The sequence below is a fragment of the Tachysurus fulvidraco genome, chromosome 12 (assembly GCF_022655615.1).
Source record: "Tachysurus fulvidraco isolate hzauxx_2018 chromosome 12, HZAU_PFXX_2.0, whole genome shotgun sequence".
Lineage (NCBI taxonomy): Eukaryota > Metazoa > Chordata > Actinopteri > Siluriformes > Bagridae > Tachysurus > Tachysurus fulvidraco.
The window spans coordinates 22,350,685-22,371,520 of NC_062529.1; the positions used below are offsets into that span (position 1 = coordinate 22,350,685).

General features: G+C 36.4%; 1 pseudogene; it reads left to right on the forward strand.

Moving 5' to 3' along the window:
• The window catches only part of LOC125146032, a 32,011-nt pseudogene extending 12,241 nt beyond the window's left edge, over positions 1-19,770 (forward strand).
• The last annotated feature ends 1,066 nt before the right edge of the window (positions 19,771-20,836 follow it).

Sequence of the window (20,836 nt, forward strand, 5' to 3'; positions counted from 1 at the left end):
GAAAGGCCTTGAGGCCACGTTGGTATAATCCTTCATATGGTAGTCTGTAGAAAGATTGTGACCTCTTTTCCTGAGGTTTTAAAAGACTGTGATCATTAAGCTTAAGTCTTCATGGAAATAAGATGGGGTAGGACAAATGTAGAGTTGAATAGTTGATAATGAGTAAATCCTGCCATCCTGCCCCAGCCTAAATGATAGTAAACCTACCTTTGGAGTGTAAGCTTGTTGTGATGGAGGCAAATGCATATTAATTCTTTTTTTGAGCTATCACTGCAGAATGTCACATAGCCCTACAAATCACTAGTATTTCCCATTATTCATTTGTCCATCAAACATATCTGGCCAGATCTGATTGGACCATCAGTGCCAGGAGTATATGTTATTGGTGAGACATTCCAAAAGAGATCCAATGACATGAGCTTATTTTCATGGTTATTTACAAAATTCAATGCATATGCATGTGTACATGCATGGAAACTTGAATAAATATTAAATATTGTTTTATATCATTTTTGTGTAGTACCTACATTTTGCACATGTGTTTCTTCACAATTCACTATTAAAAACATGGTAAGAATGACCTTTAGCTTGTTTACCAAAATAGTAAAAGTATTAAAAAAACATTGCGCATTGCCAGGTGGCACCTCAGAGGTTTTAACTTTTGGTTCCCCGTTCCATTCCAGTAATTCTTGCTTACTTTCTTGATGAAAGATTTTCTATAAGAACATACCTTTAAATTACATGGGTGTAGATTTGTTTTGACAACAATGAGGTGGAGAAATGAGACAAAAAACATAGACAAACCTGTTGTACGTATTGCGTTGAACTTGTGCGAATTAGTGTTTTTTTCCAGTAAGACTAAAGCAGCTTAGCTTGTTTTATCTATTTATTTCGAGCTCCATTTATTCCCAGTTGATTTTTGACAAGAAGACCAGTTTTTGGAGAAGAAATATGTCCCCAGAGAAAGACAAAAGTATGGTGGAAAAAAGAAAGAACACATAAGAAACTGCAGCTAGAATCACTTCAAATAATAGGAATGACCAGGTACAACTAGAACCCAAACTATTCAAAACTGGATCAATGAATATGGTTAGAGCGGAATAGTACTGTGGGAGAAAATATTATATGGCATTAGTCAGTGTCAGGAATAAACAAGGGTGAAATTAGCAAACAAATATTTGTCACATATACATTACAGCACAGTGAAATTCTTTCTTTGCGTATCCCGACACAGGGTCAGCCATGATACAGCGAGGGATAAAAGCCTTGTTCATGGGCCCAACAGCCCCAGATTAGCTATGCTGTTGCTTGAACCCTGATCATCCATTCAACAACCCAGAGCCTTAGCCACTTGAGCTCCCACTGCCACACAGAAACAAACACACACTAGAATTTTGAGTGGAACCAGATAGTAGAATTATATAATAATGATCAATTATTATAAATTCTTTAACTGCACATTATAAAGGCCCTGTGTCTGAAAGTGTGAATAAGAGGCCTGCACCCCAGCAGAGTTGGAGAGGATATCCTCTCAGACCACATCTCCAGGGCGCTGCACACTTTCTGACTGGTAAACTACTCCTTAAATTTAAATTTCAATAGTCATCCTTCACCTCAACACATTGACACAAATGCACACATAGTTCACCCTATAGAAACTGTGTCTGTTCCCCAAGCAGTGAGATCAAAAAGTAAATACGTGAGAAGTTCTCGAAATTATCTTACTGTAATTAGACCAGAAAAATGCCATAGAAACAAACAAAAACAGTTCCTAAAGTTTGGGCTTCTGAACATTAGATCGCTTACACCCAAAGCACAATACTTGCACCTTTTTTATGAACAGCAAATATGTTAATCCCCCTACACTGCTTCTCTCTTTCTACCCATCCCGAGGCATCCAGACATTGTACCAGCTCCGATTGTCTTCCATGCAATGAAGATTTTGGACCTCCACTGAGATGAGGCTGACTCTATGAAAATCCTGAGACATCTACAGATCTACCAGCTCCAGTTGGACTCTATGATACCAAGAGGAGATCTGAACTCCATGTGATCTTTGCACCAATTCAACACTTGTTTGACTGTATATTTGTAATCTCACCCCCAGTGTCACCCATATGAGGATGGGTTCCCCTTTGAGTCTGGTTCCTCTCAAGGTTTCTTCCTTACCAATTTAAGGGAGTTTTTCCTTGCCACTGCTGCCTGAGTCCCCTCAGACTTGCTCATTGAGGATAAATAAATAAATAAATAAATAAATAAATAAATAAATAAATAAATACACATTGTGAACTATATATATCTTAATTTTTTACTATATTAATTCTTTTTTCTCCTTATGTTTAACTTCTGTTCTATGTTTATGTTCCGTAAAGCTGCTTTGAGACGAAGCCCATTGTAAAAAGCGCTATACAAATAAACTTGAATTGAATTGAAGAGTCTTAAGTTGACATGGAGTTGAAGATTATCAACAATGGAGGTGCATTCAGACAAAGAAATGATAATGATCTACACACGAAGGGAGTGGTAAACTTGTTGTACGTGAATTTGCACATTTTTTGGTACAGTGCCAAGTACCATTTCAATATCTTCAAAAAAAGAAATGAACTTGTTTATGTTTCATTAAAGTTTTAAATTAGATTGGGATCGTTGGTTTTTTTTCTCTTTTTACAATTGTGTGACTTTTCTAGAATCTATCAAAAACTATGCTTAGTTAATGTTGCAGTGTAAAGGGTTTTTTCAGGGTTTTTATGAATGTCCTGACACACTCACAGCTATTAAATCACAAAAAAAGGGTAATATGGATTGTACAGTATATGTAAAGTTGGTAGGGGGTGTATATTGCTCACAAAACTTGTTTTAAATGGTTGCTTGGTGTCTACTTCTATCACCATTAACAATATTATAATGTTGTATGACAGATTAACATCTGGGCTCACCTTATATGACTGACAGAGACACAAATAGAAAATAATCTCATAATCATAATTATAGCCTTCTATTGTCTTCTCCATGAAAGAATGGTTCTCCTGTAAATTATAGCAGTTCATAAAAACAAATATATTTAATGACACTTAACATTATCATTTAGATAATTTAAGTGCAAATTGATGTATTTATGTATGGTTAATGATTTATTGCATGTGTAAACAGTGCAAGAATAAGGGTGGCTTTTCAGGTGTAATGAAACATCTTCATAGTCATAGAGAGCATAATTCTTTATTTCATTTTGGTTGCATTTGTATATCACTTCGAAGTAAATTCTGTCAGAAAGAAGCATGATTCTAAGTGTAAATTCAAATCTCTAATAAACAAGCCAGAGGTGACTAAGGCATGCAAAGCAAAACAAGAGACATCTACTGCTATTACTTCTCATTCTGTGTCCTGTAGTGTCTTGCACTCTAAAAAATAAAACGCTGGCTCAACTTAAAAAAATTAAGGTAACAATTTGCATGCATCTTTTTAAGTAGCTTCAACTCAGTCATTATTAAGTAGATATCATGTACCTTTTATAGTTAGACTAACTCAACTTGTTTAGTACAACCAACATGATTTGACTTAACCTCTAAGAGCTTAATTAAGTTGAAACAACTTAATTTTAATTTCAAAGTTTTGGTGATATTAAGTGGTCAAATTACATCATTTAAGCTATTCTAACTTCTTTATTTTGATTCCACTCTACTTAGATATGTTCATGCAAATTGTTACCTTAATTTTTTTGAGTACAAGTAACTTATTTCACTTCAGTCAGGAGAAATAACACAGCAATTCCAGTTTTATGATGAAACTGGTTTATTATAAAACCAATGTCAACTTATGTACAAGAAGAGTGCTTTGACAAAACAATGCTTTGACAAAAAGATAATTATCCAGGACTAAAGTATTTTTTCAAGTAAAGTCAAGTAAAGAATCAAGTATTTTTCTGGTAGGTACATATCAGAATAAAATAAAATAAAATAATAACAATAAATCACAGGGAACGTGGAAAATGAATTCCTACAACAGACACAATTGCCAGCTTATTGGGTCCACCTAGCTGAAACTAAAAGTTTTCTTCCTTTTGTTTTATTTTTTGCAAAGTATTAAATTTTACCTTCATCACATAAACTACAGCCGCCATAAAGTCTCAAACAAATACAACACTGTAACCTTCATGTAAAAAATTGTCAAAATTACAGCTTCTGTATGTGTATGCACAACAAAACTTTTACATGTAACATTTCAGGAATACAACAGTTTATTGTTTAAAGACATTACCTTCGGCCTAGCTTTCAGACCATCCAGCTCAAGAATTATTTTCTGAAACACCTCAAAAGTATTTTTTAGTTCCTTTGGGTAGCTGAGGTTGAGAGCATATACTAGCCCTAGCAGGGCACAGGCTCTGGATACATCCAGGTCTTGCAGGACTTCTGTTCCCTCAATAATAATACTGGCGTTGGCTGGGTCAAAATTTGTGCCACCTCATCATCCTAAGTAGATCAAAATCTATGTCAGTGTTTTAAGTCAAGGAAAGGAACAGGACATTAGACACATGAGTTAAATCTTAGGAGTTAAAACTTACTACACATGAAAAATTGCAAACTTAAAGAAATGTCAGCTGCCTAACCATCAAACATAATGCTGCAGATTGTATATGAAAGAAAAATAAAAACTCAAATGTTGTAATGGCAAATTTACAAAAAGCTCAAGGTTTACAAGGTTACAAGGTGGATCAACTGTGAAAACGTCACAGCAGATAAAGATGGCGTGCACACACATTGTCATGTTAGGTATTGTGCTTAAATTAACTTGCTTATTAGTTAACTATTTAACTTGTTACAGGTTTATGTATGTATGTATGTATGTATGTATGTATGTATGTATGTATGTATGTATGTATGCAGGTATGTATATGCATGTATGCATATATATGTGTGTGTGTGTGTGTGTGTGTGTGTGTGTGTGTGTGTGTGTGTGTGTGTAAGTCTTAATCAACCCAGTGTAAACTTTAAATTCGGACGACACTAAACATGTTCGATATCAATTAACATCATTTAGCTGCCACTGTAAAACAAAACATAATGCCTATTTTGAACACACTAGCTAGCTAAACGTCTATTAACTTTAGAATCGATGAATTAGCTTAGCTCAAACTGTCTTTTCAGTTTAGTGTGTGACAACAACGATTTACTTAAGTAAAGTTTGCCGCATTCATTTTGTTTCATATTTAGGTTTATATGTATTTTGTCCACCGTGGAGGAAAGCTGATTTTGAGGAAAACGCGGTTGTAGCCGCCTCACTACATTACTACGAGAGAAAAGAGGTGTAGCGTTTAGCTCAGGAGTTATTGACTCGGGAAACTCGAATCTGTGAACCTGCGGACAACTTTACTTAAGTCAACGATTTTTTGTGCATACAGTTGGTAGCTGCTGAGATTAAAACAAAGCAAAAATATTAACTTACCTATATAGCCTCGATTCTCCTGTTTCTCCGGCTCCTAGTAGTCCTTCTCTGGCAGAAAAACACGTCCGGGCAAATTTCGCCTTTACTCAGCATTTAAAGGATGCTCACTAGATATACAAGTTTCACTAACTTAATATTTTTCTGTTGTTACGAGAAGGTAAAAGTGTGTGTTCAAAATCGATATATAATTAAGTTAAGACAGTATTCATTATTTTAATTTTGAAAGACTTATTAAAATGAGTTATCAACTCACCAATACAAGTACATATTACAAACTTAATTATTTTATGCTGAAAATATTGTTTATTTTAAGTTTTACAAACTAACCCCATGAATCATTTTTTAGAGTGTGGGTTGTGTGAGGAAAAAGGTATTTTATGGGGCGGTCAGATTAATTTATTTTATACAAACAAACAAATATAACAAAATATATACAAAAAATGACAGAAATGACATTAACATAACATTGAAAGTGACCATAGTCAATGGAGATGCAAAACACATTATATACATTAAGATTCAAGAGGCTTCCTATAATACCTCCATGGAAAGGCCTTGAGGCCACGTTGGTATAATCCTTCATAGGGTAGTCTGGAGAAAGATTGTGACCTCTTTTCCTGAGGTTGTAAAAGACTGTGATCATTAAGCTTAAGTCTTCATGGAAATAAGATGGGGTAGGACAAATGTAGAGTTGAATAGTTGATAATGAGTAAATCCTGCCATCCTGCCCCAGCCTAAATGATAGTAAACCTACCTTTGGAGTGTAAGCTTGTTGTGATGGAGACAAAAGCATATTAATTCTTTTTTTGAGCTATCACTGCAGAATGTCACATAGCCCTACAAATCACTAGTATTTCCCATTATTCATTTGTCCATCAAACATATCTGGCCAGATCTGTTTGGACCATCAGTGCCAGGAGTATATGTTATTGGTGAGACATTCCAAAAGAGATCCAATAACATGAGCTTATTTTCATGGTGTTTTACGAAATTCAACGCATATGCATGTGTACATGCATGGAAACTTGAATAAATATTAAATATTGTTTTATATCATTTTTGTGTAGTACCTACATTTTGCACATGTGTTTCTTCACAATTCACTATTAAAAACATGGTAAGAATGACCTTTAACTTGTTTACCAAAATAGTAAAAGTATTAAAAAAACATTGCGCATTGCCAGGTGGCACCTCAGAGGTTTTAACTTTCGGTTCCCCGTTCCATTCCAATAATTCTTGCTTACTTTCTTGATAAAAGATTTTCTATAAGAACATACCTTTAAATTACATGGGTGTAGATTTGTTTTGACCACAATGAGGTGGAGAAATGAGACAAAAACAGAGACAAACCTGTTGTACGTATTGCGTTGAACTTGTGTGAGTTAGTGTTTTTTTCCAGTAAGACTAAAGCAGCTTAGCTTGTTTTATCTATTTATTTCAAGCTCCATTTATTCTCCCTTGAATTTTGACAAGAAGACCAGGTTCTGGAGATGAAATATGTCCCAGGAGAAAGACAAAAGTTGCGGAAAAAAGAAAGAACACATAAGAAACTGCAGCTAGAATCACTTCAGCTACTAATAGGAATGACCAGGTACAACTGGAGCGCAAAGTATTCAAAACTGGATCAATACATATGGTTAGAGAGGGATAGTACTGTTGCAGAAATTATTATATGGCATTAATCAGTGTCAGGACAAAACAAGGGTGAAATTAGCAAACAAATCTTACACAGAAAGACAGCAACTTTTGGAGAACGTTTGGAGGCCATTTTTTGAGATGGATCCAAATATATTCTGTATGGGCCTGATGGCAGACTGTTGGAGTTGAGAGATCCAGTAGAACAATTACAAGGTACAGCAGTGGCTGCTTTTCCAACAGTGGTATTAGTGAGCTAATTTTCTCTTTTTAGGTACAAACCTGTGAAAAACAATGAAGAAATTATTCCATCAATTGAATATTCCACAAAACGCTGCCCTAAATATATGGAATGCAATGAACGAAGAAGAAAAAAGTTTATAATTACTGCTCTGTTGTGGATGAAGTTTTACATTTTTTGCTTGAAAATTGGAGGAACATTGCACCACAACTTTTACAGAAACTGTAAGATTAATCAAAAGGTTCTGCAAATAGTTTGCTTGGTCAAATTACCACAAATATATCTATTAATTAAAACCTTTTTTTTTTAACATTTGGGAAATGCTTTGCTGGAAAAGTGTGTTTGGTTTATACATTTGTTTGAAATATTATGCCCAAAACCTTTTTCTCTGAACTCCTTAATATATATATATATATATATATATATATATATATATATATATATATATATATATATATATATACACACACTAAGGAATAAATAATATTATAAATAAATATTTAAATTTATTAATTCAAAATATGGTAGCCTCTCGACAAATGATTCTTAATCTACTGATAATGTGATAATAATCTACTGCATATTAAAGTGTATTTCTAACCTGTTTTCTGCTGCATAATACACTTTATCCCCATATCTAGGTCATACCATTTAAACGAATGTAAATAATTCCTGTAAAGCTGCTGTGAAATGATTGAGTATTGTAAAAATCTCTAACTGTAGAAGTGGAAACTTGTATTCTAACTACCACATATTCATATTGATTGTCAGCAAAAGTACACCCATGTGTACCCTAACCCTAACCTACCCATGTGTACTTAAGGGTGGAGAAATGTTTGTTACCAAAGATGCTTATTATTATTATTATCTGCATTTTGAAAAATTCTTAAATCATGTTTATGCTATGGTATTGCAAATTGCCTTGATTAACATGAGCCTCACCTCAGTCTGCTTTTCACCTCAGTCTGCTTTTCACCTCAGTCTGCTTTTCACTTGCAGAACCTGCTCTACAAATCTGTTCTACACCCATCTCAGGGATTACAAATAGTGACCACAAGCAGCAGTTAAAACACAGATAACACAGACGTCGGCATGAGAAGTCATCCTAACAGTCTGTTATTGACTTATTGTGGTAAGCAATGAAAATACTTTCTGCACTTCAAATATTTTCTTCCTTGAACATCTAAAAACCTTATACATTATTGTTTCATGAAACAAGGTGTGCTTTAGAAAATAGAGAACTTGACTGTAGGTATAAGGATTGCTGTAATATTATTCACTAGACAGATAAAGAGATTTTGCTTTAGAACTGGTGGAAATCCAGAAATATATTATCCAACCATTCAACAGCAATCATTCTAAGCTACATATATTGATTTTTCTGTAAACAAATCATCGACAGTGCTAGTACTACATAAGAGAGTAGGAGTGACAAAAAGTAGAAATTCCTTTAATCTTACACAAGTTTTATAGCATATATGACAAAACGCTCATGGAATTTGCCAGGTGAAGCTAAGCAAGATCAAAAGTAGCTTTATTGTATTTGTTCTGTTGTTAATGTGATATTTTATCGTACCAGTGCTGAAAAATTGTAAATTACTGTAAAACACTAGACTAATTAAACAAAAGAAATGCTTGTCTAACAGTTTACAACAGATGTATTTTAGATCATTCATTCTGTTGTAATTTGAAAAGCAGTATGTGCTGAATGTGTTCACTGTTAAAACATGCTGTCTGGGCAATCTTGGTATTGAGAGATAAAGTAGATAGAGATAGATAGAGATTTCCTGGTAGAGTAAACAGGAAAGACATCACATTGGTTTCTGTACTAGGGATCAAGGGATGCTGATGGCTAATTCTGAATGTTACTTTTGAAGGCTTGACATCACCTTTAGCATATATAGTCCTGTCCAACCAAAATCAGTAGTAAAAAAACTACTAAATATTTGGAAACATTGAAGGATATGAACATTTTTTTAAATACTTTTTTATTTTTTTTTAATTGGAATTTAAAATACAGAAGCTACAGCTAATAGCAAGAAGCTGACAAGTTGTCTATTGAATTGTTATAGAATACCTATATATTTATATATATAATCCCAAAGCAGACCCACAATAGGCAAACTGATTTGCAATTTGATATTTTACATTTGATAACATTTACCATATCAAATCATGTTCTTTTTTCTCCAGAGTGCAAATGAACATTTATTTGATCTGTAACATAAAATGACAGACTAATGCTGAAGAAACATGGATTCTACTACAGATTACTCTAAATGTAAGAACTATACATTAATATTTTCATGTATTCATGTCTTGTGTGTTTGTGGGTGTGGAGTTGTAATAGCATTTGTGTGTTTTTACATAACTTTATTTTGTGTGTAGCAAAAGACTCAATCGGACCATCAGGATCATCACAGAAGGACTCAGTCAAAATCAGTGGTGAGTTGAGGTTAATAATCATAGAGGGAAATGGGGCTTAGAACATAAACATGGGGTAGAGATATCTAATATTCAATATTACATGGTAAAAAGTTACATTATTCCTTTAATCCAAATGCTGGGTTAACCACTTATCATGTCGCCGTCGCGAGAACGAGCCACCACCGCTAGGAGGCGAGAGTGCATCAACTTCATTGTAACTTCATTGTAACTTTTAAGCATTAAATCCTCTAAATACACGGTTAAATTATATACTGTTTGAAAGCTTAGACTCCCAGGATTTTATTAAGTGTGTATTTTATTCACACAAAGCATAATATGATTTATAGTAATTTAACGCTGGTCTTTAAATTTCCCTTTCTTCACATTGTCACTAATGTTAATGTATTTTCCAAAACAACAAAAAATGCTTGTAAAAATCCCCAAGAGTCCAAGGAACTGGAATATGTAAGCCTTTTAATCCAAAACGCTTTGCTCGCCTCACAAGAATTATGTTTCTGACCGGAAACTGAATACACGGGTTCACTTCCGCCAATTGTTCGACTCCTACTTCTCATCGGAGGCTTACAAAACTTTCAAAATGCGTCAGATTTGTAGTCGAGGGTCTAACGAATCAAACAAGCCCTCTCATGAGCCAATCAGTGCCTGTGTTGCAGAGATAGCCAGCTAAGAAGCCAATGAGGTCTCTCCATGCTATGTGGGTCACCCTCCTTTTGACTGACAATTGACTCCCTCCAGTAGCAATTTGATGTTTCGCGAGCGTCACAGCTCTTTAGCCAATAAGGAGACGATTCCAACGAGATGCAACATGATACATCTGGTGAGTTCGGGCTGTTCAATGAAAATGCGCATATTAATTTTTTTCAACTTTTTTGCGCAATTCTCAAACATTTCACACTCTCACGCCTCAGGGTGTCAGTGAAGTCAAAAGACTCAAAAATGGATTTTATATGAATATTAATATCCGTCCGTTCAGGTTTTTCTTGTTTATTTGTTTACTGTATAACTTTGTATAAAAAGACTGCATGCTTAGTTCAAAAGTCCTATAACAAAGAGAACCCCTCTGCCTAGAAGTCTGTTGTGAAAAAATGCCACTTGTTTTGGTGAAAGCCAAGACATGTGGCTATGACCCTCAGTTGTTGTTTACCTATCATCATTAAATACAGCAATGTATGTAATCAGTTTATCAGGTAAACAACTCAGACGGAAATAAAAATCCTCCATTCTAGCCTCTGTAACTCTGTGTCAGTAAGGCTTAGAATCACTCTGATACTTGTCTCAGAAACTAGAGACTCTCTTCTTTCCAATTAGACCAAGTGTGTCCTCTGTGTGTCAAAGTATATGGGAGCTGTACCACTTTTTAGGTGGGTATGTCATCTAGGCAAAAATCATGAAAATGGGGGGGTGTCAGGTAGCATTTGGCATTCTTTCAAATGAAGGTAGCATATATATCCAGTGTTGTTGACTAATTTTGGGTAATAATTTTTATGTCTATTAAATAAATAATCTCACCCCAGGCGGTTACATAATGTTTATGGCCATTATTTGTTTTAGGTTATTAGGTTTTGTTGCTGTTGCACATATACTAAATTACCCCTGCAGGTGTAATTGTGTTTAAAAATTGACTATTTTTGTTAAAAAAACAAAACAAAAAACTCTTTAATAATAATGTAGTCAAAAGCATATGTCTGTGACTACGTTATTTTTACAGAGATTTTTATTTTTCATGATCAAAGCACTCCTCATGAATAACACCTTGTTTCCTGAGAAATAATCATAGTTTCAAAAACTTATTATTTTCCAATAGTCACTACCTAAACCTATCATTCAAGGTTCATGAAAATACACTCCCAAAGTATTAGAAGAGCAAGGGCAATTTATTTGTTTTTTCTATACAGTGAAAAAAATTTGTTTTGCGATCAAAAGATTTCTTGATATTTCATGATATTAAATTGATATTAATTGCTGGCGGTGCCTACCTGTCCTGGGGTGTGGCCAATGCCTAACAGCCTCGATTCTGTTGGGGTCCATCTGAGCGCTCATTAGACGTCATTAACAAGCGCCTAGAACACCACTGGTGCATTAGTGAGGCCAAATGGCATTACCAGGTACTGGTCAGTGGGGTTGTTGATTGCTGTCTTCCATTTATCACCCTCTTTGATATGGACTAGATGGTAGGCGTTCCACAGGTCCAATGTAGTGAATACGGTGGCACCTTAAAGAAGTTCAAATGCGGAGGACATGAGTGGTAGGGGTAGCGATTCTTAACGGTGATAAAATTAAGACCCCAATAATCGGTGAGCCCTCCCTTTTGCTTCACAAGAGATGGCGAAGTGCCCTGACTTACCACAGTAAAGACAGAGGTTGTGAGCCCGGTGTCACTCCTTCTCAGCTCCTTCGCAGCAACGTCCAATCTCCATGGGTTGGGGTAATGGCGGCGAGTGTGACCGGCGAGGTTCTGAGCAGGGCTTGACATACAGAGTTCTTGGAATCCATGAGCGGGCTCGGTGTCCCTCCTTCCTATGTTCACGGGTTCTGCGATTGATACGGGTTGCCAGACAAATCGGGTCATCAAGCTCGTAGGGAAGTTCTCGTGTGCTGAGTTCATCATTCACCTGGGGATCTAGGCCTTGGTAGAAGGCATCATAGAGAGCCTTGGGGATCCACCCACTGGGATAACTCAAACAAGGCTCAGATGGACATCTGATGCTCCCATTCTGATGTAGCCCAGTTCTTTGCCTTTGAGGATAACAAGGAGATCATGTATGCTACCTTAGGCTGATCCAAGCGGAAAGAGGAGGGTTGGAGCTCAAAAATCACTGAGCACTGCATAAGAAAAGTCCAGCCTCTCCAGAGAAACGCTCATGGTGAGATAGCTATGGTTCCCGAATGGTCTTTTGGTCCTGCTCTGCCATAGGTAGGGAAGAGTGAGCCAGTGGTGTTGGTAATGGCGAAGAGGTCTATGCTGTGGTGAGCATGCTCATATGCTGAATGAGTTCATTAGTGGCTGAGGCAATGTCCTTGAGTTGACGCTCATGCGCAGAAGAGGATTTGGACAGACACTCGAGGCGGGACTGTAACTCCTGGGATCCTGCTGGGTTCATTGTTGGCCAGATGATACTATCAGTGAACAGTTTGGAGGTGCTAGGGAAGAACCCAAACACAGGAAAATATCCAATGAAGATAATTTAAAAGCAATAATAATAATAATAATAATAATAATAATAATAATAATAATAATAATAATAATAATCCAACATAGGACACAGTTCAGGTGTGAATCCACACAGGATGGAAAAAAACAAAGAGAGAGGTACTGTATAAGCAGGGCAAAGTCACAGTACAAAACTCATAGCAGAAAACGGTAGCAACAAGTAGCCAAAGTATGACAATAGTCCACGGACACAGGCGGAAGTTACAATCCATAAACATGAATTAATCCACACACGGGCAATAATATTCCACAGGGAAAAAGGGAAGAGCAAAAAATCATGGCAAGCTCAAAACCCCAAAAATATAATCCAACCGGCAGGAAAACCGCCAAAGCACAAAAACCGGAACACAGGACAAGCTAGCAACGTGCACAATTGAAGTTCTCAAAATTAAGCAAAACAAAAGGGAAAAGTAAATCCAACCTGGCAAAAAGTCCACTTGGAACAACAGCAGCAAGACTATGAGAAATAACTGGAACAGGAGGACGGAGGAATGACTCACAGATCGCGACATAACTGGAGAGAGGTCATCTGATGAAGATCATGCATGAACGACATGCTTGAGTAGCGCTGCCGAAATAAATAGTTTGGTGACCTGGAAGTGACATGACCCATGAGTGCCGCAAACTGGAATGCCGGAGGAATACACTGACATTACCAACGTGATGAAAAGTCCAAAGTGTGGAGAAAAGGAGGATATGCGCTTTATTCAAAATAAACAATCTTATGGGTCAAGTAAAGAAATGGTATTGCCATGGCTTAGGAATCTATGGCTGCTTCTTGAACAGGCTCATCAATATATGTTCATAAGGGAACTCATGATAGTAGCTGCTGCAGAATGAATTCCAAGGACAAATGACAAAAACACTGCCAACACAACAAAGGACTTTAACAGGGGATAAAAGTGGAAGATGTGAGACCAAGTCAATCACTGTTGTTTTGTGTCATTCCAAACTTTTGTATTAAGTTCATTGATCCTTTTGACCATGCCACATGTTCTGTTTTTTCAGAGAGACATGAACTCAGTATAATAACATACGAAGATAAATATCTGGACCATCTTGCATGCCTGATAGGGGAGGGTGTCAACCTTGTAACTAACTTTCAATTTTCAACTTTCAATTGTAAGCATAAAAGTATTTATAATAATAAATAAAGAAAAGGAAGGAAGAAAAATCATTACAAATAAAATTAGGCATTGAGTAAATTTAGTGTTTCAGTGACCACCATAGCTAGTTACTTTGAGTCCACAGAAATGATGCACTATATGGCTACTAAAAGGTTACTATATGCTCCTGAAGCATGTGAAGCCAGCTGACTGCATCATTTTGAACTGCTACTCATGCAGATTTAGGGGTGGTATAAGACCAATATATCTTTGATAGTGTCAGGACTCCGGACTTTGGCCACGTGCATGTGTTTGTTCTTTGTCACGTGTCTGCCCCACCCTTGTCTGCTCCTCCCGTTTCCACACACCTGTTTTCCATTGTGCAGCGCGGAATCCACTGTTGTCCTGTCTTCAGTCCATGTCCTGTTTAGTGTTTCCTTTGTTATTAAACCCTGTTTATTAAACCTTGCTTAAGCTATAAATGTAACTGTTACCTAATGATACCTGATACAAATATATGACATTTATCATTTATCACAACATATAATTTTTAACATATCAGAATATTAAAATGAAATTTGTTTAAATTTTCAGATGCACCTGTTTCATTTTTGAAAACACTGGGACTTGGAAAGTACTACCCAAACAAGCTGACCCTGAGGACATTAGTGGAAATCAACAGTGCCACATTGTCCAATGAAAAGATTGACTCACTGCAAGCAATCCCATGGGCCTTCCTGAGAAAGTTACTGATGGTTAATTAAAACTCAAGGTTTATAGAATCTCCATCTTGTGAAAATGATGAATCAGAAGACAGTGATGGTAGTTTTAACCTATTAGATCTTCACACTGCTCTCTTTTTATGTGCAGATAGTTTTCTTCAGCAAGAAATGGCACAGAAAATGTCAATGTGTCAGTTTGCAGTACCATTTCTGTTACCTCAAGGAGTACATAATCAATGTACTCTTATGTTATGGGCTCTTAGAGCTATCATAAAAGAATGGCGTCCCCAATCAATGTCAGAATCAAAAGGATTTGTTGAAGACAGTGTTGTTCATGCAGAAATTCCCTTGGTGTCATTTGTGAGATTAAGTAATTGCAGTTTGTCCAAGTCTCAAGTTTTGAACCAAGTGCTCAACAATTCACAGCAGCACCATGATTTGTTTTCTCATAGAGAAATGATTGGAGGAACTGAACCTAGGCTAATTGCTAATGGCATTGTTGAAATATGCTGGAATCTTCCATGTGGGAACAATAGCATAGACGTCTTTCCTGAGGCAGTAGCTGTTGCTAATTTAAGAGGTGATGCTTGCACCTTTGAAACACAATTCAGGTTCCTTACTAAGGTGTCAACAGCTGTGTTTGTCTTCCTGGACAGTGTTGATGAAAATGAACAAAGGCTGTTTGCCTCTTTACAAGAAATTAAGTCCAGCATATTTCTTGTGGTGAACTCTCAAAGAAATATGACCCAGGTGGTGAAGTCATCTATTGATGCAGTAATTGATACTCTGCAACTGAATAAAGACCACATAATTAAGAAAAGCCAAAAAGGGAATTTGGCTACTTTTGCGAAATCGATCAATTCTTCCATTAAGACTGTTCTAACTGAATCTCACAAATCATTTAGAATTGATTCCATGAAGGAGGCTGCTCAGGAATTAGGTCTTGCCATTGATGAGATTCAAAGAAAAGCCTCTGTATCAGCTGAAGAAATGGCAGAGAAAATCTTGAAAACGATTGGAGTTCGTCAAATAACAGACTATAAAAAGACACAGTTGCCACTACAAGGTGAAAATTGGAAACGACTGGCTAAAATAGAGAAAGAGCAATGTAGATTACTGAATTCAGGAGGAATGAGCCTGGAGAAATACAAGAGTAAACTTCAAACAGAAAATGGTGAAATTTGGAACAAAGAAAATCAGTACAAAATGACCAAAACAATGGATATCTTCATTGATGCTTTGTTGAGCTCTGACGGTACTAAGCAAACCTTCTTTCTGAAATGGATGGGACTAAAGATGGATATGCGATCACGCAAACACATGTCAAAACTTCGGCAAAAATACATAGAGTGTGAACAAAAGAAAGACAGAGATGCAATAGCCCGATTAGACCAGGAACTTCTTGATTCTTCTCTTGGCATCGAGCATTACATGAGAGAAATGGGACAAATCTATAAGGTTGCTTCATTTGGTTCAAACAACATATCTGCTAAAATAAGCAATCTCCCTGCTCTGGCTGCCAAACTGCTTCTGGCTGGATTTCCTTTTGAACTACTTGATGGAGATGCATCAAATATCCCAGAGAAGTGGGTGAGCGATGTTCTCATGGAACTTCACAAGATGGTTGGGGGAAAGAGCCGCGTGCTGGTTATTACTGTGTTAGGGGTTCAAAGTTCTGGTAAATCAACACTGCTCAACACTATGTTTGGAGTGCAGTTTGCAGTGGGTAGTGGATGATGCACACGTGGAGCATACATGATTCTCATCCCTGTTGGTGAAGACTTGAAGGAAGAGTTGCTTTGTGATTTTGTTCTTCTGATTGATACAGAGGGTTTGAAATCACCAGCTCTGGCACAACTGGAAGACAGTTATGAGCATGACAATGAGTTGGCCACATTTGTGATTGGACTTAGTGATGTAACTATAATCAATATAGCAATGGAGAATTCAACAGAGATGAAGGATGTGTTACAGATAGCAGTTCATGCTTTTTTACGCATGAAGGAAGTTGGTAAAAAGACAGTCTGCTACTTTGTTCATCAAAATGTTGGTGGTGTATCAGCAAATACCAAAAACCTAACTGAAAGAAAAAAGCTCTTGGAACAACTAAATGAGATGACAGTGATTGCAGCTGGGATGGAAAAGAAGCCTAACATAAAACAATTCACTGACGTTTTGGATTATGATGTGGAAAATAATAACTGGTATTTACCAGGCCTATGGCATGTCACACCACCAATGGCACCAGTTAATACAGGCTACAGTGTGGCTGTTCTTGATTTTAAGAAAACTCTTTTTGAGATACTTAGAGCAAGAAAGAATGAACAACCTTCCCAGATCCCAGAGTTCCTGCAATGGATGAGTAGCTTGTGGAAGGCAGTGAAGTTTGAGAACTTTATCTTCAGTTTCAGAAACAGTCTTGTGGCCCATGCCTATGAGAACCTGTGCAAAGAGTTTTCAGACTGGGCATGGTCTTTCAGAAGCCATATTTTGTCTTTGATCTATAATGCAGAGGTTCAGCTGTCTAACGCTAAAACAAGTTCAATTCGAGAAGTCGCTGAAACACTGAAGGAAAACGTGCACACAGAGATTGTAGTTCAAACCAAATTAATAACTGAAAAACTACTATAAACAGAGGGACCGTTATGTGCATTTGGTGGAAAAGTACAAAACTGATTTTGCTAATAGTGTTAAATCTCTGCAGACTGAATTGACAGAGGAAGTGAGAAAGAGATTTGAATTTGCTCTTGAAATGAGAAGAAACCAGGAGAAAGTAGAAGACATACATAATAAGCAAGCTGATATAATTAAACGCAAGGTCATGCAACTACTGCAGAACTACAAAGATCGTGAAGATGAGGTGACTGACAAGGATCTCAAAGCTGATTTTGAAAGTATGTGGAGCCGTGAGGTGGGAAATGTCTCTGGTCTTACAGAAAAAGATGTTCCTCAGGATGTTTTTATCAAGTTTCGTTCAAGTTTTGAACATCGTAACGTCACACAATATTTGCAGACAATTATGACCTTGACAGAATATGGGTGTCACAAAGTGACACGGTGAGACAAAGGCGAGTGAGGATCCAAATGCAGTTTAAAGGTTTTTACTAAACAACACACAAACAAACAGGCAGGCAACGCGGAACAAACAGGAAACGGAAACATGGACATGCACACACCAACAACGACCAACAACATTGAAGTGAACAGACAGAGTATATATGGTGAACGAGAACCAATCACAAAACGGAGACAGACAAGGACTAAGACAAAACACCTGGGGAAGAGAATGAATGTAATTAGTGTCCATGGTAACAGATAGGTGGGCGGGGTCAACAATTAACATCAGGGAGAGACGGCAGACAGAAACAAGGGGAAAACACAGACAGACACATTACAATGGGCAAGAAGAGTTCAAGGCCAAGAAAGATCATGTGAAATTGGGAAAATTAAAGGGTTTAATATATGCACATCACAGTGTAAAGCATGATCTACAGAATATTGCAGACAATGCTATTTCCAGTTGCTGCACGATGATAGAACACTTTACACAATCCAAAGGCAATTACCAACCTGATTTCACAAAAGATCTACTTGATGAAATTGATGAACACCTCAAAAGAGCAGGCACCAATTACGATACAAAATTTGAATTTGACCTAAAATTGCACATTTGTGGCATTGCGTCTAGTAGGTTCACAGAGATGCACAAGAAGTATCTTGCTGAACAAGATCCTTTAAAACGTTTACAGAAAAATAAGAGTCAGTATCTCACTGATTTCATTGATTTGTACAGAAAGAATGACCAGTGCCAAAGGAAAGCAAGAGAATTCACTCAGGTCTGTCTCAAACCAGCAGTGACTGAGTACATCGACCAGTCCATTGGACCTGACATTGTTGATGCAGTTCTGCAAAACAACCCAACTGAGTATAGTTCTCGAGTGCTTTTTCAGTACACAACTCAAAGGGAGCTACTGGAAAAATCCAACTTTGAGGATTTTAAAAGGTACATTTTGCAATATATCTTTTATGTCCAAGGATGGATAGACAATAATATTGTTAAATGCCTTTCCAAAGACATATCTCTACAAAACATAAAAATCAAGAAGCTGGACGACATAATGCAAAAGATCATAAAAGCAATGGAAACCTCAAAGCTTGATGACAATGGCTCTACGTTGCCCAATAATGAAGAAGGTACAACAAAGTTGATCCAGAACCTTTGCAAATTTTTAAGCTGTGACATTGCAATGTCCATGAACACAGTGGAACAGGTCCTTTTTCAGAATACAAGCAGTTGTGCTCCCTTCACCAAAAGTCTCTATGAATGTATTGATGAGATGAAGCTGCAGTTAACTGATGAGATCTCCAGGTCAACTGATATCCAAGAGACACTGAACAATGTGTCTGTGAAGCCCCAAAATGTGCTCTTTCAGAGGGTGTTTGGATGTGGGAAAACATGTCCATTTTGCAAAATACCATGTGAGGCAGAAGGAAAGGAACATCAGCAACACTATGCAGCGGTGCACAGACCAAAAGGGCTTTGCGGTTTCCTAAATGATAATGCTCTCTGTGAAGAGATCTGTACATCTAGTGTGGTTGGCAACAGAACTTTTGAAACTCAAGAAACAAATTTTGAACCTCAGCTCTATAAAGACTATCGGAAATACTATCCAGACTGGCATATTGCCCCTGACGTGTCTATAGAATCCTCGGATTACTGGAAGTATGTGATTGTGACATTTAATGACAGATTTGCTAAACAGTTTGAAGCAGAACCGGCTGTGTATCCAGATGAATGGAAGAAAATCACTAAAAAGCAGGCTCTTATTAGTCTGAAGAAAAACTTCAATATAAAATGAGACAAATCTGCCAAAATGTCCCAGTAAATGTATTGGGATTTCTGAAGAAAACATGAATAAACAATGCAAATAATAATTTGTAATTCCATAACCACTGTTATAACTTATGTGATTTTCTGGGCACTATTATGTTCATCATTTGAGCTGTCCTATTGATATAATGAAAAAAATTCATTCTTAATTCCTATTACTTGGTATGCCTCCAATGATTAATATTTGAGAAGTGAGGATTTTCTTATAGTTTGATTATTGTTAAAATGTTTATTAATCACTTTTTTTTTATATACAGTTATTACAACTTTGTTTAAATGTCATGGTTATGTGTATTAATTAGTTTCTCTTCTAATGTATGAGCAAACAATATGGGTATGTTTGTGAGTTTACTACATATACAAATAGGCTACATAAATATGTCTGTGAAGAAAAAATTGGTTGTGAAGATGTGTGTTATTATATTTATGTTATTAAAATAAACTAATAAAAATATAATAAGCAAATAATCTCTCATACACTACATTTGATTCAATTCAAGTTTATTGTCATCATACATACGGTACAAGGGTAAACAGTAAAATGAAGCTTTAGGTGTAAATGTAGAATATATCCTTATGTCCTTATCGACCCAAATCCAAAACAATCACACTGCGATGTAACTGTCCCAGCTCATATAACACATGCTGCAAACGTAATGTAATGAAACAGTTCAGGCATGTATTTAGACATAGATTTGCGAGGATGGATTAAGTTGAGCAGCTGCCAAAAAATGCAGCGCACATATTTCACCACTACTAGCGCACAAGTGATGTTAGCAACACTCGACTCGACTTCTCTAATAATCTATTTCATTTCCCACCAAAAAAATAAAATATACACACATATGTAAATGCATTTTTCAACGACTAAACATGCTATGCATTAGGTAGAAAAAGAAAACAAATATAAGTTTAAAGAAGAAACACTTATTCTCAAGTATGAGAGATAGTGACAGAAATATTAGATCCATTAGTTCAATCATTTGAGTGGGTTACATAAACACATAACATACTGTATAATTGTTGACCAACAAGACAAAAGGTTAATAGGTGAATAGCAGCATTAGGACATTGCCAAAAGAAACAAAATATTTTGTTCATTTTTTAACATACATTAAAAACCGGGAGTGTTATGATCTAAAA